Genomic DNA, 15,013 nt, shown 5'->3' with positions numbered 1-15,013 from the left:
AACAAACCAGAGCCCACACTTGTCCCATTGTTACCCTGATGCTTCTGAGCTCCCCTTCTTACTCACCACAGGGATTGCTTCAGAGTACTCAGGTGTCCTCCAGCTTAGTTCCACATTCTCCAACCATCACTCCAGTGACACTTCAACCCGGGCTTGACCCTCATGTATGGGCACCACATGCCAAGACCAGCTCAGTCCTGGACACCCTAACCCAATGGCGCTAGAAGAATTAAAGACACACACACAGAAATGTAGAGTGTAGAGTGGGAAATCAGGTGACTGACAGCCTTCAGAGCTGAGAGCCATGAACAGAGTTTTACCCACATATTTATTGACAGCAAGCCAGTGATAAGCATTGTTTCTATAGACTATAGATTAACTAAAATGGGAAACAAAAGGATGGGCTGAAACAAAGGGATGGGCTCTGGCTAGTTATCTGCAGCAGGAACATGTTCTTAAGGCACAGATTGCTCATGCTATTGTTTGTGGCTTAGGAATGCCTTAAGAAATTTGCCAACCTAGGTGGGCCAGGTTTTCCTTGCCCTCATTCCAGTAAACCCACAACCTTCAGTGTGGGTGTCATGGTCATCATGAACATATCACAGTGCTGCAGAGATTTTGTTTATGGCCAGTTTAGGGGCCTGTTCCCAAAACATCCCCTTCCCACCCTTTCCCCCTGAGTCTCAAAACTCCATTGTGTCATTCTTATGCCTTTGCATCCTCATTCTTTAGCTCTGACATATGAGTGAGAACATACAATGTGTGATTTTCCATTCCTGAGTTACTTCACTTACAATAATGGTCTTCAATCTCATTCAGGTTGCTGCAAATGCCATTAATTCATTTCTTTTTATGGCTGAGTAGTATTCCATTGTATATATATACCACAGTCTCTTTATACACTCATTGATTGATGGGCATTTGGGATAGTTCCACGTTTCTGCAATTGCAAATTGTGCTGCTATAAACATGCGTGTTCAAGTACTTTTTTCATATGGCTTCTTTTCCTCTGGGTAGATACGCAGTAGTGGTATTGCTGGATCAAATGGTAGTTCTACTTTTAGTTATTTAAGGAATCTTCACACTGTTTTCCATAATGATTTTACTAGTTTACATTTCCACCAGCAGTGTAAAAGTGTTCCCTGTTCACCACATCCACATCAAGATCTTTTTTTTAATTAGTTTTTCATTGTGGCCATTCTTGCAGGTGCGAGGTGGTATTGCATTGTGATTTGGATTTGCATTTCCCTGATTATTAGTGATGTTGGGCATTTTTTCATATGTTTTTCGGCCATTTATACATCTTCTTTTGAGAATTTTCTATTCATGTCCTTATCCCACTTTTTGATGGGATTGTTTGTTTCTTTCTTGCTAATTTGTTTGAGTTAATTGTAGATTCTGGATATTAGTCCTTTGTTAGATGCATAGATTATGAAGATTTTTATCCTACTCTGTGGGGTTTCTCTATACTCTGTTGACTGTTCCTTTGGACATGCAAAATTCTTTAATTTAATTAAGTTTCAGCTATTTATCTTTGTTTTTATTGCATTTGCTTTTGGGTTTTTGTCACAAAATCCTTGCCTAAGCTGATGTCTGGAAAACATTTTTCCAATGTTATCTTCTAGAATTTTCATAGTTTCAGGTCTTGGATATAAGTGCTTGATACATCTTGAGTTGATTTTTGTATAAGGTGAGAGAAGAGAATCCAGTTTCATTCTCCTACATGTGGCTTGCCAATTATCCCAGCAATATTTGTTGGAGAGGGTGTCATTTCCTCACTTTATGTTTTGGTTTGATTTGTCAAAGATCAGTTGGCTGTAAATATTTGGGTTTATTTCTGGGTTCTCTATTCTGATCCATTAGTCTATGTGCCTATTTTTATACTAGTACCATGCTGTTTTGGTGACTATGGCCTTATAGTATAGTTTGAAATCAGGTAATTGATGTCTCCAGATTTGTTCTTTTTGCTTCTTCTTGCTTTAGCTATGTGGGCTCTTTTTTGGTTCCATATGAATTTTAGAATTGTTTTTCTAACTCTGTGAAGAATGACAGTGGTATTTTGATGGGGATTGCACTGAATTTGCAGATTCATTTTGGCAGTATGGTGATTTTTTACAATATTGATTCTACCCATCCATGAGCATGGGATGTGTTTGCATTTGTTTGTGTCATCTATGATTTCTTTCAGCAGTATTTTGCACTATTCCTTGTGGAGGTTTTTCACCTCCTTTGTTAGGTATGTTCCTAAGGTTTTTTTGTTTGTTTGTTTGCAGCTATTGTAAAACGAATTGAGTTCTTGATTTGATTCTCTGCTTGGTTGTTGTTGGTGTATAGGAGAGCTACTGATTTGTGTATATTAACTTTCTTTTTTTATTATACTTTAAGTTCTGGGGTACATGTGCAAAACGTGCAGGTTTGTTACATATGTGTATATGTGCTGTGTTGGTGTGCTGCACCCATTAACTCATCATTTACATTAAGTATATCTCCTAATGCTATCCCTCACCCCTCCCCCCACCACATGACAGGCCCCAGTGTGTGATGTTCCCCACCCGGTGTCCAACTGTTCTCATTGTTCAATTCCCACCTATGAGTGAGAACATGTGGTGTTTGGTTTTCTGTCCTTGCGATAGTTTGCTCAGAATGATGGTTTTCAGTTTCATCCATGTCCCTACAAAGGACATGAATTCATCCTCTTTTATGGCTGCATAGTATTCCATGGTGTATATGTGCCACATTTTCTTAATCCAGTCTCTCATTGTTGGACATTTAGGTTGGTTCCAAGTCTTTGCTATTGTGAATAGTGCCACAATAACACTTCTCAAAAGAAGACATTTATGCAGCCAAGACACACGTGAAAAAATGCTCATCATCACTGGCCATCAGAGAAATGCAAATCAAAACCACAATGAGATACCATCTCGCAATAGTTAGAATGGCAATCATTAAAAAGTCAGGAAATGACAGGTGCTGGAGAGGATATGGAGAAATAGGAACACTTTTACACTGTTGGTGGGACTGTAAACTAGTTCAACCATTGTGAAAGACAGTGTAGCAATTCCTCAAGGATCTAGAACTGGAAATACCATTTGACCCAGCCATCCCATTACTAGATATATACCCAAAGGATTGTAAATCATGCCGCTATAAAGACACATGTACATGTATGTTTATTGTGGCACTATTCGCAATAGCAAAGACTCGGAACCAACCCAAATGTCCATCAATGATAGACTGGATTCAAATGACTTTGTTCAAAGAATTGGAAAACACTACTTTAAAGTTCATATGGAACCAAAAAAGAGCCTGCATCACCAAGTCAATCCTAAGCCAAAAGAACAAAGCTGGAGGCATCAGGCTACCTGACTTCAAACTATACTACAAGTCTACAGTAACCAAAACAGCATGGTACTGGTACTAAAACAGAGCTATAGATCAATGGAACAGAACAGAGCCCGCAGAAATAATGCCACATATCTACAACTATCTGATCTTTGACAAACCTGAGAAAAACAAGCAATGGGGAAAGAATTCCCTATTTAATAAATGGTGCTGGGAAAACTGGCTAGCCATATGTAGAAAGCTGAAACTGGATCCCTTCCTTACATCTTATACAAAAATTATTTCAAGATGGATTAAAGACTTAAATGTTAGACCTAAAATCATAAAAACCCAAGAAGAAAACCTAGGCAATGCCATTCAGGACATAGGCGTGGACAAGGACTTCATGACTAAAACACCAAAAGCAATGGCAACAAAAGCCAAAATTGACAAATGGGGTCTAATTAAACTGAAGAGGTTCTGCATAGCAAAAGAAACTACCATCAGAGTGAACATGCAACCCACAGAATGGGAGAAAATGTTTACAATCTACCCGTCTGGCAAAGGGCTAATATCCAGAATCTACAAAGAACTTAAATAAATTTACAAGAAAAAATCAAATAACCCCATCAAAAATTGAGGGAAGGATATCTACATTAACTTTCTATCCAGAAACTTTGCTGCATTCTTTTATCAGTTCTGGGAGATTTCTGGAGGAGTCTTTAGGGTTTTTTAGGTAAACAGTCACATCATCAACAAACAGCACCAGTTTGACTTTCTCTTTACCAATTTGAATGCCCTTTATATTTTTCTCTTGTCTGATTGCTCTGGCTAGGACTTCCAGTATTATGTTGAACAGGAGCAGTTAGAGTGGGCATTTTTTTCTTGTTCCAGTTCTCAGATGGAATGCTTTCAACTTTTCCCCATTCAGTGTTATGTTGGCTGTGGGTTTGTCATAGATAGCTTTTATTACATTGAGGTATGTCCTTTGCATGCCACAAGTTGATTCAAAAGCCCTTGGGCCTTAAGGGAAGATTGGCAGTAGTCCAGCAGTACTCCCTGTGGACCTGTCATAGAGGTGGCCAAGCAGTGGGATTCCTCTGCATTTGGAAAGGGGAGGGAAGAGTGAAAAAGATTCCATCTTGCGTTTTGAATGCCAGCTCAGCTACAGCACAATAGAACATCTGGTAGGCTTCTAAGGTTTTTGACTCTATTCCCTAGCTCCCAAAAGGCAAGGAACACAAGAAACAAGCCTGGCTTAATTTGGTATCTGCTGACCGTACAACCCCAAAGACTTCAGAAAACATAGAAAGTAGCCAGGGAGTGATTACAGCACTGGTTGGGTGAGAGTCAATGCTATATTGTCTTCAGGTCTGACCCAGCACAGTCATAGTGGTGGTAGTCACAGAGTTACTTGTGTCACTCCATCCCCAGCTCTGGGAGACACAGCACAGAGAGAGAGAGACTGCATTGTTTGGGAGAAAATAATGGATGAGAACACCAGTCTCTGTCTGGTAATCCAGAAAAGTGTCCCAGATCTTGTCCAGGACCATAAAGGTGGCACCTGTACAAATCTACAAAACCCACAGCATTACTGGGCTAATGATGCACCCAACAGAAGTCAGAGCTTAAATCACAACACCCAAGTCCTTTTGAATATCTGGAAAGGCTTTCTAAGAAAGACAAGAACACAAGAGGCCAGGCAGTAATAATTACAATAAATGCTTGACTCTTCAATGCCCAGACACAGAAGAACATCTGCAAGTATAAACACATTTCAGGAAAAAAAAATCACGACTCCAAATAAACTAAATAAGGCACCAGGAAGCCTCCTAAAAAAACACCTATGCAAACTTTCAGAAGGGGAATTCAAAATGGCTGCATTGAGGAAACAAAAATAAATTCAAGAGAACACAAAGAAGAAATATAGATTTCTATCACATAAATGTAATGAAAATATTAAAATACGTTTTAAATCTAGCAGAAATTCTGAAGATGAAAAATGCAATTGGCATGCTAAAGAATGCCTCAGAGTCTTTTACAGCAGAGTTGATCAAGAAGGAAGAATTAGTGACCTTGAAGACAAGTTATTTGAAAATACAGTTAGAGGAGAGAACAATAAAGCATGCCTACAGGATCTAGAAAATAGCCACAAAGGATGAGTTTAATTTCTATTGGCCTTAAACAGAAGGTAGAGAAAGACATAGGAGTAGAAAATTTATTCAAAGTAATAATAACAGAGAACTTCCCAAACTTAGAGAAAGATTTCAATATCCAAATACAAGAAGATTATACAACATGAAAGAAATTCAACTGAAAGAAGACTATCTCAAGGCATTTAACAATCAAACTCCCAAAGGCCAATGATAAAGAAAGAATTCTAACAGCAGCAAGAGAAAAGAAACAAATGACATACAATAGAGCTCCAATACAGCTACCACCAGACTTCTCAGTAAAAACATCACAGGCCAGAAGAGAGTGGCATGACATATTTAAAGTGTTAAAGTAAAAACCTTAAAGCTAAAATTGTAATAGATTTAGTGAAACTATACTTCAAACATGGAGAAATAAAAACTTTCCCAGATAAACAAAAGCTGAGGGATGTCATTAACATCCACTCTGTTCTACAAATTGCTAAAGGGAGAGCTTCAATCAAAAAGAAAAGGACATTAATGAGCAATAAGAAATCATCTGAAGGTACAAAACACAATGGTAATAGAAGTACACAAAAAACCCACAAAATATGATAACACTGTTACTGTCATTTATAAACTACTCTGAACTAAAGTAAAAAGACTGCTCTATATACCAATCAAAAACAATAACTACAATAATTTTTTAAGACATAGACAGTACAATAAAATATTAATAGAAACAACAAAGGTTTTAAAAGTAAGGGGATTTAGTTGAGGCATAGAGCTTTTATCGGTTTTTTATTTGCTTATTTCTTTGTTTATGTAGTGTTGAGATGTTACCAGCTTAAAATAATGGGTTATAAGATAGTAATTGCAAGCCTTATGGTAACCTCAAACAAAAAGCATACAATGGATTCACAAAAAATAAAAAGCAGGAAACTAAATTATGTTAGCAGAGAAAATTACTTTCACTAGAAAATGAGAGGAAAGAAAGAAAAAAGAGGAGAACACAAACAACCATAAAATTAATAGCAAAATGACAGAGGTAAGCCCTTACTTATCAATATAAATATTGAATGTAAATGAACTAAACTTTCCAATTAAAAAACATAGAGTAGTTTAATCGATAAAAAACAAGACCCAATGATCTGTTGCCTACAAGAAACACACTTCACCTACCCAAAAAAAAAAAAAAAAAAAAAAACCCACATAGAAAGAAAATAAAGAGATGGAAAAAGATATTTAATGCCAAAAGAAACCAAAAAAGAGCAGGAGTTATTATACATATATTAGACAGACTAGATTTCAAGCAACAAACTATAAGAAGAGACAAAAGGAGGTTACTATACAATGATAAAGGGGACAATTCAGCAAGAGGTTATAACTATTTTAAATATACATGCATCCAACACTGAAGCAGTCAGATATATTAAGTATTATTAAAGCTAAAGACAGAGCTAGGGCCCAATACAATAATAACTGGAGACACCAACACCTTGCTTCTTTCAACCCTGAACAGATCTTCCAGACAAAAAAATCAACAAACATTGGACTTAATCTGCAATATAGGCCAAAAGGAGCTAATAGATATTTATAGAACATTTTATTAAATGTCAGCATAATACACATTCTTTTCCTCAGCACAGGAGCTATTCCCAAAAATAGACCATATGTTAGGTAACAAGACAAATCTTAAAACAGTGAAAAAATTGAATTATCAGGCATCTTCTCTAACCACAAAGAAATAAAACTAGAAATTAATAACAAGAATAATTTTGGAAGCTATGTGAATACATGGAAATTAAGCAATATGCTCCTGAATAATCAGTAGGTCACAGAAGAAATTAAGAATAAAAGTGAAAATTTTTTGAAGCAAATAATAATAATACAACATACCAAATTATCCTTGTTTGCATATGATTGTAGAATACAGAAACAACATTATAAATCAATAGCATTTCTATACACCAACAGAGAACAATGAGAAAAAATATATATAATGTAATCCCATTTACAATAACCATACATAGAATTTAATAGCTAGGAGTTAACCAAAACAGTGAAAGATCTCTAGAAAAAAATAATAAAACATTGATGCAAGAAATTGAAAAATTCATGAGAAATGGAAAAATGTTTGATGTTTATGGATTAAAAGAATCCATATTGTTTAAATGACCATCCTACCCAAAGCAATCTACAGATCCAATGCAATTCTTATCAAAATCCCAATGGCATTGTTCACAGAAATAGAAAAAGCAATCCTAAAAAATATAAAAAAACACAAAATACCCAGAGTAGTCAAAGCTATTCTAAGCAAAAGCACAAAACATCTGGAATCATATTACCTGACTTCAAATTATACTACAGAACTATAGTAACCAAAACAGCATACTACATACAAATGGAGACACAGATTGATGGATCAGAATAGAGAATTCAGAAACAAATCCACACACCTACAATGAACTTATTTTTGACACAGTTGCCAAGAACACACGCTGGAGAAAAAACCATCTCTTCCACAAATGGTACTGGGAAAATTGGATATCCGTATGCAGAAGAATAAAAGTAGGCCCCTATCTCTCACTGTATACAAAAATCAAATACAAATGGATTACAGACTTAAATCTAAGACCTTAAACTATTAAACTACTAGAAAAAAAATCAGAGCAACTCTCCAGGAGACTGATCTTAACATAGATTTCTAGAGTAATATCCCACAAACACAGGCAACACAAGGAAAAATGGACAAATGGGATAATATCAGGTGAAAAAGCTACTGCACAGCAAAGTATATAATCAACAAAGTGAAGACACAACCCACAGAATGAAAGAAAATATTTGCAAACTACCCGTCTCACGTGGGATTAATAATCAGAATGTATAAGTAGCTCTAACAACTTTATAGGTGGAAACATACTAATCTGATTCAAAAATAGGCTAAATATTTGAATAGAAATTTCTTAAAAGAAGACATAAAAATGACCTACAGGTATATGAAAAGGTGCTCAACATCATTGATCATCAGAGAAATGCAAATCAAAACTACAATGAGATATCTCAACCCAGTTGAAATGGCTTATATCCAAATGTCAGGCAATAACAACTACTGGTGAGGATATGGAGAAAAGAGAACACCCGTACACTGTTGGTGAAAGGTAAATTAGTACAACTACTATGGAGAACACTTTAGAGGCTCCTTTAAAAACTATAAATAAAGCTTCCACGTGACCCAGCAATCCCACTGCTCAGATTACACCCAAAAGAAAGAAAATCAATATATTGAAGAGATATCGGCACTCCTATGTTTGTTAAAACACTGTTCACAAGAGCCAATATTTGGAAGCAACCTAAATGTCCATCAACAGATAAATGAATAAAGAAAACGTGGTACTTATACACAATGGAGTACTATCCAGCCTTTAAAAAAACCGAGATCCTGTAATTTGCAACAACATGGGTGGAACTGAAGTTTATTATGCTAAGTAAGCCAGGCACAGAAACAGAAACATTACATGTTCTCACTTATTTATGGAATTTAAAAATCAAAACAATTTAACCCATAGAGATAGAGTAGAAGGATTGTTACCAGAGGCTGAGAAGAGTAGTAGGGGGTTGAGTGTGAGGTGAGGATGGTTAATGGCTACCAAAAAATAGACAGTATTAATAAAACCTACTATTTGATGGCACAGTAGAGTGACTGTAGTCAATAATAATTTAATTGTACATATTAAAATAACTAATAGTGTATATTTGTATTGTTTTTAACACAAAGGATAAATGCTTGAGGGGCTAAATACCCCATTTTACATGGTGTGATTGTTGTGCATTGCATGTTTGTATCAAAACATCTCATTTGCCCCGTAAATATATACATCTCCCTTGTACCCATAAAAATTATAATAAAAATGTTTAAAATTTTAAAAATTAAATAGTTATATTGTTAGCTAAAGGAAATGGTCTTTGGTCTAAAACAAAGATGAGCCCATTAATCCTAATATGAATATTTGTCACCTTGAGAAATAAATGTTTTCCAGAAAAAGAAATCAATTCACAGAAATGGAACGTAGAAAGGTTGTTTCCAGAGGATAGTGGGTGGGTAGGAGAAATGGAGATATGGTGGTCAATGGGTACAAATTTTCAGTTATAAGATAAATAATTTCTGAGAATGTAAGGTAAAGCATGTGAACTATAGTTAATAATATGATATTGTATACTTGAAATTTGCTATGGGCATAGATCTTAAGTGTTCTTTCCACAACAACAAAAACAGGTAACTATTTCAGGCAGTGAATGTGTTAACTAGCTTGAGCAGTAATCTTTTCACAATGTATATGTACATGTAACAAATCAGTGCATCATATAACTTAAATACATATAACTTTTATTTGTAAGTTATACTTCAATGAAGCTGAAAAAAATAAACATTTTCTAATTTTTTAAGTAGAAATATATGCCAGATATAATTGAAAGAATATAATTTGTCTAACTATAGATACATTACAATGCCATTTAAGTGTACACACATAAACATATAATACTGAAACCTTTCTATGGAGATACATATAAGTATTTTAAAGGATACTCACCAAATTGATAAATGTAGGCACCTCTAGGAAGGGAGAATGGCATCATATTTGAGGGTAATTCAAAAGGAACTTGAAAAACTCTTACCATTAACATTTGAATTTTGCATTACCTGGTAATTAAAAATTAAATTTTAATTTTAGAAAAGTAATACGTTAGTCAATAAATATCCTTAAAATAGTATTCACAGTCAAATTAATTCAACTTAACACCAATATTTTTGCTTACAAAATGCACTTGTTTTAAAGTATGATATTCAATGTTTGCAAAGCAGAGGGATACACAGTCACTTTAATAGCTAGCTGAGGATATGGATATTCAATACAATGTTTCTCTTCTAATAATATCAATCAAAATGTCACTCAATTGACCCATCAATTTCATTACTAGAATTACATCAAGATTAAATATTAGAAATGTGTGCAAAGATTTAACTACCTAGATATTTATTATGGCATTTTTTGTAATAGCAAAATTTAGAAATCACCAAATGTCTAAAATTATAAATTGCTAAGGTGAATTATACTATATTCACATAGTGAAGCTATATATAACTATTACAAAATAATGTTTCTGAAGAATTTTAAATGACACATTAAATATTCATGTTATATTCAGTAAAAACCGAGGTCACAAAATATTATGATTATCCCAATTTTATTTTTCTTAAACAGAGAAAAAGAAAGAGCGAGACTAGACTGTTAATAGTAATTAACTCAAGAATTTTATGAATTTTTAATTTTTTTAATTTTTAATGTTTAGGGTACATGGTAGATGTATATTTTTATAGGGTACAAGATATTTTTGATACAGGCATGCAATATTACATAAGCATATCATGGAAAATCATATCCATTCCCTCAAACATTTATCCTTTGAGTTACAAACAATCCAATTATGCTCCTTGAGTTATTTTAAAATGTAAAATTAAGTTATTATTGATGGTAGTCACCCTGTTGTGCTATCAAATACTAGGTCTTATTCATTCTTTCTATTATTTTTGTACACACTAACCATTTCCAACTCCCTCCCAGCTTGCCACTACCCTTTCCAGCCTCTGGTAATCTCTCTACTCTCAATGTCCATTAGTTCAACTGTTTTGATTTTTACATCCCACAAATAAGTGAGAACATGCGATGTTAGTCTTTCTGTGCCTGGCTTATTTCACTTAACAGAATGATCTTCAGTTTTATTCACGTTGTTGGAAATGACTAGATCTCATTCTTTGTATGGCTGAATAGTACTCCATTGTGTGTATGTATCACATTTTCTTTATCCATTCATCTGTTGATGGACACGTAGGTTTCTTCAAAATATTAGCTATTGTGAAAAGTGCTGCAACAAATGTAAGAGTGCAGATATCTCTTCAATATATTGATTTCCTTCATTTTGGATATATACCCAGCTGTGGGGTTCTTGGATAATATAGTAGCTCAACTTTTAGTCTTTTTAAGAACCTGCAAACTGTTCTCTATAGTTGTTGTACTAATTTACATTCACAACAAACAGCGTACTAGAGATCCCTTTTCTCCATCCTTGCCAAAATTTGTTATTGCCTGTATATTGGATAAAAACCATTTTAACTGTGGTGAGATGATATCTCATTGTAGTTTTTATTTACATTTCTATGATGATCAATGATGTTGAGCACCTTTTCATACGTTTGTTTGCCATTTGTGTGCCTTCTTCTGAGAAATGTCTATTCAAGTCTTTTGTCCATTTTTTTTGGATTATTACATTTTTCCTATAGAATTGTTTGAGTTCCTTATGTATACTGATTATTAATTCCTCATCAGATGGGTAGTATAAAAACATTTTCTGCCATTTTTGGAGCTGTCTCTTCACTTCATTGATTGTATCCTTTGTTGTGCAGAAGGTTTTTAACTTGATATGATTCCATTTGTTTATTTTTGCTTTGGTTGCCTGGGCTTGTGGGTAATTGCTGAAGAAATTTTGGGCCAGCCCAATGTCCTAGAGATGTTCTCCAACGTTTTCTTGTAGTGATTTCATAGTTTAAAGTTTTAGATTTTATTCTGTGATACATTTTCATTTTGTATATAGTGAGAGATAGAGGTTTAGTTTCATTCTTCTGCATATGAATATCCAATATTCACAGCACCCTTTATTGAAGAGACTTTTTCCCATTGTATGTTCTTGACCCTTCTGTCAAAAATGACTTCACTGTAGGTCTGTGGATTTATTTCTGGGTTCTCTATTTTGTCCTATTGGTCTATTTGTCTATCTTTATGCCAGTATCCCACTGTTTTGGTTACTATAGCTTTGCGGTATAATTTGAAGTCAGGTGATGCGATTCATCCAGTTTTGTTCTTTTTGCTTGGAATAGCATTGTCTATCCTGGGTCTTATATGGTTTCATATAAACTTTAAGATTGATTTTTCGATTTCTGTGAAAAATATCATTGGTAATTTGGATAGGAATTGTATTGAATCTGTAGATTGCTTGGATTGTATGGACATTTTAACAATGTTGATTCTTCCAATTCATGAACATGAAAGAGCTTTTCATTTTTTTGGTGTCCTCTTCAATTTCTTTTATCAATGTTTTATAGTTTTCATTAAGGAAATCTTTCACATTTTTGGTTAAGTTAATTTCCAGGTATTTACTTTTACGTGTGGCTATTGTAAGTGGGATTACTTTCTTATTTCTTTTTCACATTGTTCACTCTTGGCATATAGAAATGCTACTGATTTTTGTATGTTGATTTTACATCCTGTAACATTACTAAATTTGCTTATGAGTTTTATGAGCTTTTTGTGGAGTCTTTAGGTTTTTTCAAATAAAAGATCATATAATCTGCAAACAATAATTATTTGACTTCTTCCTTTCTAATTGAGATGCCTTTTATATCTTTCTCTTGTGTGATTGCTCTAGCTAGGACTTCCAGTACTGTGTTGAATAACAGTGGTAACACTGGGCATCTTTGTTATGCTCTAGATCTTAGAGGAAAGGCTTTCGGTTTTTCCCCACTGAGTATGATACTAACTGTGGGTGTGTTGTACATGGCTCTTATTATGTTGAGGTATGTTCTTTATATTCTTAAATTTTTGAGGGTTATTTTTTGTCATAAGAGGACATTGAGTTTTATCAAATGCTTTTTCAGCATCAGCTGAAATGATCATATGGCTTTTATCCTTCATTTTCTTGATCTGATTTATCACATTGATTGATTTGCATATGTTGAAACAACTTTGCATTCCAGAGGTAAATCCCCCTTTGTCATTATGAATGATCTTTCTAATGTATTATTGAATTCGGTTTGCTAGTGTTTTGTTGAGAGTTTTCACATCAGTATTCATTAGAGATATTGGCCTGTGGTTTTCTTTTTTTGATGTGTCTTTGTCTGGTTTTGGTATCAAGGTAATAATGACCTAAAAGAATGAGTGTGGAAGTATTTCCTTCTACCCTATTTTTTCAGAATAATTTGAGGATAAATAGTATTAGTTTTTTAAATGTTTAGTAAAATTCAGCAGGGAAGCCATCTTGTCCTAGGATTTTCTTAGCTGAGAGACTTTATTATGGCATTGATCTCGTTACTTATTAGTCTGTTCTTGTTTTGGATTTCTTTCTGGTTCAATCTTTGTAGGTTTTATGTATCTAGGAATTTGTTCATTTATTCTAGATTTTCCAATTTACTTGCATATAGTTGCCATAATAGCCACAAATGATCCTTTAAATTTCTGCAGTATCAGTGGCAATGTCTTTTTGTTCATCTCAGATTTTATTTATACAGATCTCTCTATTTTTCTTAATTAGTCTGATTAAAGCTTTGTCCATTTTTCACTTTCCAAAAAAAAACTTTTTATTTCATTAATCTTTTGTATTGTTTTTACTTTTCATTTCAGTTTTACTTATTGCTGCTCTGATCTTTATTCTTTCTGTTCTCTTACTAATTTTGGGTTTGGTTTGCTCTAGTTTTCCTAGACTCATTGTTAGGTTGTTTATTTGAAGTGTTATTTTTTAATGTAAGCTCTTATAGCTATAAACTTCCTTCTGAGTACCACTATTGGTGTATCTGATAAGTTTTGATATGTTGTGTTTTTGTGTTTCCATTATCAGTTGTTTCAAGAAATTATCTTAATTTCCTTCTTAATTTTTTCATTGATCCACTGGTAATTTAGAAGCATAATCTTTAATTTTCATGTATTTCTATAGTTTTCAATATTACTCTTGTTATTAATTTCTAGTTTCATTCCATTAGGAGCAGAGAGGATGCTTGATATCATTTCAAATTTTTAATGTTTTAGCACTTGTTTTGTGACATAATATATGGTCTATTGTTGATAATGATCCATGTGCTGAGGAAAAGAATGTGTATTTTGCAACCATTGGATAAAATATTCTCTTAATATCTATTAGATCCATTTGGTTTATAGTGGAGATTGAGTCAAATGGGTTTTGGTAATTTTCCATATGGAAGATCTATCCAATGCTCAAAGTGATGAGTTGAAGTCTCCAGCTATTATTGTATTGGTGTATATCTCTCTTTAGCTCTAATAATATTTGCTTTATATATCTGGGTGTTCCAGTGTTGGGTGCATATATATTTAAAATTATTATATTCTCTTGATGAATTGACCTTTTTATCATTATATAGTGACCTTCTTTGTCTCATCTGATAGGTTTTATCTTGAGACCTATTTTGTCTGCTGTCAGTATAGCAACTCCTACTCTTTTCTGCTTTTCTTTGTCATGGAATATCTTTTTCCATTCCTTTATTTTCTGTTTTTGTGTGCCTTTATTAGTGAAGTGTGTTTTTTTGGCAGTAGATCATTGGGTCTTGGTGGGGGTTTTTTTGCTTATTTTCAGTCAGACAGTCTATGTCTTTTGATTGGAAAGTTGAGTCCATTTACATTCAATATTATTGTTGATAAGTAAGGACATACTCCTGCCATTTTGTTATTTGTTTTCTAGTTGTTTTGTTGTCTTCTCTTCCTTCTTTCATTCATTCC

The sequence above is a fragment of the Gorilla gorilla genome, chromosome X (assembly GCF_029281585.2).
Source record: "Gorilla gorilla gorilla isolate KB3781 chromosome X, NHGRI_mGorGor1-v2.1_pri, whole genome shotgun sequence".
NCBI lineage: Eukaryota > Metazoa > Chordata > Mammalia > Primates > Hominidae > Gorilla > Gorilla gorilla.
This window is presented reverse-complemented; position numbering follows the sequence as displayed.